This window comes from Egretta garzetta, unplaced genomic scaffold, assembly GCF_000687185.1.
Source record: "Egretta garzetta isolate BGI_Z169 unplaced genomic scaffold, ASM68718v1 scaffold215, whole genome shotgun sequence".
NCBI classification, from domain to species: Eukaryota; Metazoa; Chordata; class Aves; order Pelecaniformes; family Ardeidae; genus Egretta; species Egretta garzetta.
The window spans coordinates 5435027-5440606 of record NW_009259719.1 but is presented as its reverse complement, the minus strand read 5'-3'; the positions used below and the strand labels follow the sequence as shown (position 1 = coordinate 5440606).

Genomic DNA, 5580 nt, shown 5'->3' with positions numbered 1-5580 from the left:
GGGCCGGCGCTCGTGGTCAGCGTTGGCAGCTCCTGCCCGGAGCGAGGAGCAGGGAGGGGAAGGACTCAGCATATCCCTTCATTTTTTCCATTAAATATATCTGATTTCTGGCAACACCACCCTGTACCGCTGGGCTCGGCAGGCAGCACTGGCTGCATTCACCGTGCTCTTCCCTGATAGGTGCCTTGATGGGGAAACTGAGGCATGCAGCAAGAGAGGACCCTGCTTATCAGCATCCCTGGGGCAAGGTGCCAGCCGTTGCCGTCTCCAGCTCTGCCCAACCCTGCCGTTTGCTCCCTGCCCAGGGCCCTCCTGCCCACTCCCAGCACGGCAGTTCTCTCCGGCAGCCGCTGAGGCCGGCCATTTCCCTCGCAAACTTCCTTGGCTCCCGGCTCCTTCTCTGCAGGCTGCAGAGAGTGGCCCTGCCCTTGCCCCCCTTTACCCATCCCAAGCCAGCACCTCTGCTTGCCGCAGAGAGCTTGCCCAGCACGAGAGCCTGCATGCTCTCAAGGATTTCCAGTCTCTGAAAAACCCTGGCTGCCATCCATTGAGCCCCAAAACAATCCCTGGGCAGGGTGCGAGCTCCCACCCTCCTGCCCCAAGCAGGCAGGGGGCAAGGCAGTGCTATAGGGGTCGGGCAAGGCAGTGCTAGAGGGGCTTTGCACCCTCCGGACCCCTCCCACCCAGGATGAGTGGGGGGATGGAGAGAAGCCCCCCGCCCACATGGCTGACCCCACGGCTGGCCTTCCTCCAGCCCTGCCCACTCCCTGCCCCCACTGCCTGCCAGGATGGGCAGCACTTGTTCCCAGAGCGGCGCCTGTCAAAAATAGGAGGAGAGCTCTCTCTCAGGCTGATTTCCCCCTCTTTTTTTTTTTTTTTTGTTAAAAATAATCTTCAAAAATTTAAAATAAGCAAGCAGCTGCCTGGCTCCAAAACGCCCCGTTAATCCACCAGCAAAAAATTCATTTAGCAGACATTTATTTTGCAGCCCGCAATTTAAGATGCTTTCTGGCCAGCACATATTTAATGCAATATATGCAATGTATTTCTGGCCAGCATGTATTTAATGCCATATATTTAAGGAGCTGGTCGCAGGTTTCGGGGTCCACCTCTCCCTGCATCGCCAAGAGGGGATTTTCCATCTTGCCGCACGGCACCATCCTGTTTTATGCCTTCAAATATCCAGGCGTGGATGGAAGCGATGAACAGCTGGAAAATTTTCCTTATTACAGGGGAGAAGCTGGAATTCAATCCGCCATAGGGTCCGGAGCCATCCTCATCCCCAGCACCCAGAGCCCCATCCCCAGCCGCTGTGCCGGCAAGTGTTCCCAGCCCAGCAAACAGCAGATATTATTTGAGCATGGATTCACTGATGGTTTTTACTGCCAGACAAACTCTTCCCTGCAGGACAGAGGGATGGCTGGACAGAGGGATGGCTGGACAGAGGGATGGCTGCGGAGCCCACCTCCCTTGGCACCTGTGGGTCCCTGCCATCAAACAGGACTTTCAAAGGTGGGTGTTAAAAGCAGAGTTACACTAAGACTCAAAAAATAATAATAAAAAGAGATTCCCCTTGACATTTTCCTTCCTACCCAAAATAGATGGAAAATTGCTGTAAAAATAATCGCATTTTTTTAAAACCCCAAAGCAACACAGGGCGTTTTTCCCAGGGGCCGTCCCATTCCGGCACAGGGCTGGCCGCTTCCCAGGAGGAGCCTGCACATCAACAGCCAGTGGGATGCTGCATCCTGGGCAGGACCCCAAAAAATTGGGGGGCATCAGGGAGGAGCAGACCCCCTCCGTCCAAGGCAGTCGATAGAGACATGGCTCAGCCCGGCAAAAACCCCACAAAAATAAATAAAATAGAAATAAATCAGCAGTGGGAAGGACGTTGGGAGCACGGGGGGGAAAGGAGGGGTTGGGATGGGGACGCTTTCCTGGGGGGAGCACGGCAAACGCACCCCCTGTGCTGACAAGGGCCACCGGTGTTGGCAAGCTGGACAAAACTATCCTTGTGCTGGGCTTCTTCCAGGAATCCCAGAACTTTGCTGCTCTGTTTCTGCCCCTGCCATAGCTGGAGCTGTCCTTCTCCCCCTCTGCGGGCCCCCCCCGCCTCTGTGCCCTCGCCTTCCACCACCACAGGGGTGGCTGGAAGAGCCCCCTGCAGGGCTTAGCAGCAAGCTGTCCCCTCCTCCCAGACACATCTGGGGTCACCAGCATCAGCTTTGGGGCTCAGCCCTAGAAAAGGGGGTTCCTGAAGCCCATCACCCACCATGCCCCCCCAGCCACTCCAGTCACGGGGACACCACGATGCTCCCCGCATTCCCCCCCGCCCCAAACACCCAGAGCAGCTCCAGTGCAGCCTGTGCTGGAGAGCTGCCCTGGCAGTGCTGTGCCCCTGTGCTTGGGTGCCATCATCCCTTCCATCCCACCCAGACGGTGCAGCTGGCATGCTGCCGGCACCCTGCTCCCCCCCAGGTTTTCTGCCAGCGGGGATGGAGGATTACTCAGCTCCCCCAGCTCCGGTGATTCAGCCAGCCTCCGGCCCGGAAACCGGTGCTCCAGCCCGGCACGGAGCAGGAAACCCAGCAGCTGTGGGGAGGCCAGGCCGGCCCTGGCTACGGCAGCGGTGCTCGGGCACGCTCTGATCCTGGCCCCAGGACCCAGCGGCACCCACAGCCCTTGGGCAGGAGCAGCCCATGGGAGACTTTCTTCTGTAAAGCTATACAGATAGGTAAAGCAATATATATATATGCTTTTTAATATAGATAAAAATCAGTTTATATATTGCTCCATACAAAAAAGCAATAAATATACACAAAAAAGAAATATATATATATAAAAATATATAAAATATATTTCTAATGCATACATGTAAAAATATATATATAAAATATACACATATAAGCCTGCCCACCTCTGCTGTGCAAAGCCCAAGTGCTCACCTTGGAGCCGAGGGCAGCTGCCCACACCTGGGGCGTCACCAGTGAGGACACCGGGGTGACCCGTCCCAGGGCCCGGGTGCCAGGCTCCTTTTCTCCTGTCCCATCCCAAGCCCAGCTGCCAGGTCTGGGAGTTCAGATGTGGGGTCCCCCAAATCTAACAGCACTGAGCTCTTCCCTGCACCCCACCACATCTCCCAGTCCGTGGCCACAAACACCATCAGGGCCCCATCAGTGACCCCACTGCAGGGGGACCCTGTCCCCTCCCATCACCCTGGGCTGGGGCAGGAGGAGAGACGAAACCAAAACCCCAAGGCAGGACGGAGCCCAGCAAACCCAGCCGCTAGCACACGAGCCCAGGGCAGCACTGGGGCGACGCAGCCTCTGAAAGTTGCAGCTGGTCCCTCCCTTCCTCTATTTTTATGCAAGCCCCCCCCCAAAAAATATAAAGCTGCTGAGCCCTGCCCCGGCCACCCTCGCCCTGGCCACAGGGGCAGGATTTGGTACAGGCAGCTGCCTGCTCGACTCACTCCAGCGCAGCCCAGCCCAGGTGGGATGCAAGGGCAGCATCCTGGTTTGCACCTCCACCTAATCAGCACCGAAAACCACCGGGGAACAACCCGCCAGTGCCTTCCCCCACCCTGAGTGTCTTCCCGGCCTCAAATGCCTCCTGAACAGCCAAGAAATCCTTTTGCTTTCCTAATCCTCTGAAAGAAGATAAGTAGTTATGGGCTTTGAGCACAGCAATCGCTTGCCTGCCGCTGATCTTGCATCCCACTGGAGCATCCTGGCTCCTGGGGCCAGGGAGGTGAACTGGGCAGGACCCGATTGCCACTCTTGCCCCACAGCCCCAGCCGGCAACTCCAGAGGTTTGAGCCCTGGCGATGCCGAGGAGCTGGCGGTGGCACTGGAGCTGCCAGAGGCACTGCTGCACAGGGCAGATGCTCCGGCTGCTTTCAGGTGCCAGTGGCAAATTCTGGCGTCTCCCAGCACCAAAACTGGGAGGCTTCTGCTTTCCAGGGAGGGGGGCATAGCTTCATTAGGGTTGGAACTGCTTTGTTAGGGACTGCTCCCCTCAGACCCCATCCAGCACGTTTGCTGGAGCTGCCAAGTGGCAGCAGCAAAGCTCCAGGCAGTGGCAGGCGCTGCAGGCAGGAGCGGTGCGGTGCCCATGGTGCCGGGCGCTGCCGGGGCGTCCTGCCTGCCCCCGCTGCACCGACAGCATGCATCCATTCCTCTCCGGCTCACCCGCCGTGGCGGAGGGAAGGCAGAAGCGGACTCACGGCCACACACGGGGCGCGGCACCGAGCCAAGGAGGCTTCACCAGTCAGCCCCAAGCCCTCCGCGGTGCCAGTGGCCAGCGAGGCCCCGCGCTCCGTTGCCACTGCCGCACGCTGAGCCGGGTGCTCTCCACTCACACCGCATCCTGCCCGGCTGCACCAGCAGCTCCGAGCCGCGGCTGCCGGATAGCACAAGTCACCAGCAAAAACCACACAGTGCTTGGAAGAGGCATCTCCTCTTCATGCCGCAGGCTGATTCAGCATGAAGGGTGAAGCTATTTTTCTCCTTATTTTTTTTCCTTCCTAATTTTTCCCCCCTGTTTCTGGAGGACGCAGGAAGGCTGCAGCCCCCAGGGAGGACCGCAGAGCTCTGCCTTGCCAAGGGTGCCCACGAGCCGTGGCGCCCACCAAAAAGCACCTGCCTGGGCTCACGCGAGGCCCAGCTTCTCCTCAGAGCTTCATCCGACCACCGTGAAAAAAATAAGCTGTAGGAAGGGTGGGCAGCAGGGATGCCAGGAGCATCCCCCCAGCATCACATCCCCACCTTGAGGGGTTCTTGTGGAGGGGAGGATGCTGTGAGCAGCAGCCCCCTGGGAGAGCAATGCCGGCCCCACCTCCCCAGCCGCTCCCTGTCAGCTCAGGACAATTTTCCAGCCGCGGCTCGGCTCAGAAACAGGCAGTAGCGACCCAAGGCTCCAGCACTGTTTACACCTGAACAGCTGCAAGGGGAAAAAAATAAACTTAAAAAAAAAAAAATTAAAAAGAGCCATTTTGCTCTATTTTTGGCTTTAGAAACCAGCTGAGATCAGAAATGCTGCTCATAAACGCTGGCCCCAGCAGAAGGGAGCATGTCCACCTTCCTCCTGCCTCTGCCTCGGAAGAGTGGGACATGGTGAGAGGGGCACTGGCCAGCCGGCCCATGCCATGATCCTCGCTGCCCGGCGAGCCCCCACCACCCCTCCGTGATGCTCAGTGCCAGCTGGCCGGGCTCCCCCAACCCGGGCACCCAGATCCAATGGTGCCGGGGTGATGATGCCCATTCCGGCCGGTTCCTGGAGCCTCCTGGAGCCCTGCGGAAGGGAGGTGCCAAACCCTCCGGCTGTCTGCACCCCCCAGCACCGTTACTTCACGCCAGGCAGCAGTGCAAGAGGAGCCGAGCCAGCGGCAAGGCCTGGCACGGGAGCAGCTCGCGGCAAAGGGGGGACCACGTGTTTCCCCAACAGCCTGCAAACCCCATGGGGTTTCGCTCCGCTGGCGCCCTCCCCTCCCCGGAAACAAGCGGGTCAGCGAGCTTGCACAACCGGTGAGCCCCCCCTCCGACGGCGCAGACCCCTGACCGGCCCCCCCCCCCCCCCCGA

At 58.9% G+C, this 5580-nt stretch overlaps 1 protein-coding gene across 1 annotated transcript in view; it reads left to right on the top strand.

Moving 5' to 3' along the window:
* SEMA3F (semaphorin 3F) overlaps positions 1-5580 on the top strand; it is an 89765-nt gene that overhangs the window by 43928 nt on the left and 40257 nt on the right. The gene's annotated exons all lie outside the window — the stretch shown is intronic.